Source organism: Ursus maritimus, unplaced genomic scaffold (assembly GCF_017311325.1).
Source record: "Ursus maritimus isolate PB19 unplaced genomic scaffold, ASM1731132v1 scaffold_2, whole genome shotgun sequence".
In the NCBI taxonomy this organism is placed as follows: domain Eukaryota; kingdom Metazoa; phylum Chordata; class Mammalia; order Carnivora; family Ursidae; genus Ursus; species Ursus maritimus.
The window spans coordinates 104416146-104417158 of NW_024424452.1; positions in this window are offsets into that span (position 1 = coordinate 104416146).

A 1013-nucleotide genomic window follows, 5' to 3' on the forward strand; every position below is an offset into this window, starting at 1 on the left:
GATTGTGATAGGCCCCAGTGGGGTGATGGGGAGCTGGAATTGAATGACAGATAGAAGCTGTTCCCAGTCCCAAGCCTCAGCTTTGTCCTCCTGGAGGATGCAAGCAGGATTTTAAGACCTCCAAAACCACCCCCCAAGGGGGCTTCTTAGGGGACTACCAATTCAGAGCTCTGTGATCCCATGGCTCCCACCCCAGCCTCAAAAGAGCTGAATTTCCCTCCGATGTTAGCCCTTCTTAAGGCTTAAGGTGGGCCAAGTTGTTCACTGGCAGATGAAGGTACATTGAAAAATCACCAGGAGAGAGTAAAATCAGACCTGAAGAGGAATTTGTTAATGAGGGTGGAGGGGAGGAGGGCAGGATACTATGCTTTCAAAGGGAGGCTGTGGAATGTCGGTCAGGAAGGGCGGGCTCTCCCTTGGGCACCCAGGCGCCCTCTCCTGACAGGTTTGGTAGAGCCAGGGGCTGGTGGCCAGCCCGGTTCCCTAGGGGCGCCCTGTCAAGGACCCTTTCTCAGGAAAGGGAGCAGCTCTCCTCTCCAGAGCGGCCTCCCCCGCCCCCACCCAGGCCAAGGCTCCAGCTCCCTGGCGGGCCTCCAGCTCCAGCCCCTCAGCGGTGTGAGAGGGCCCTAGGGTCGAGGAGGGAGGTGGGCGGAGGACCCAGGGCCAAGAGTTGGTGGTTTTGCTCCTAGAAATGGCTTCTCTCGGTCTCCCAAGCTGGGGTCTCCTGAAGACCCCCGTCCCAGGGGCACCGGACACCTCTGCTCTTCCCTTCTTAGTGCTAAACAAACGCACAGGTGTCAAAAAGTCCTGACCCCGGCCTCATTTATAGCCCCTTCCCCAACCCGCCCCGCACCATGGGGTAAAGAACGAGAGGGGCACCCAAAGCGGATTTCTCTCTAGCTCCCTCTCCTACTCCCCCCTGAATCCTACCAGCTGCAAAAAACCTTTAAAAGGAACAAAGGCAATGGGGAGGGGGTGGGGGCTTCCCTGTGGCGGACCTGGGGCTGCGGTTG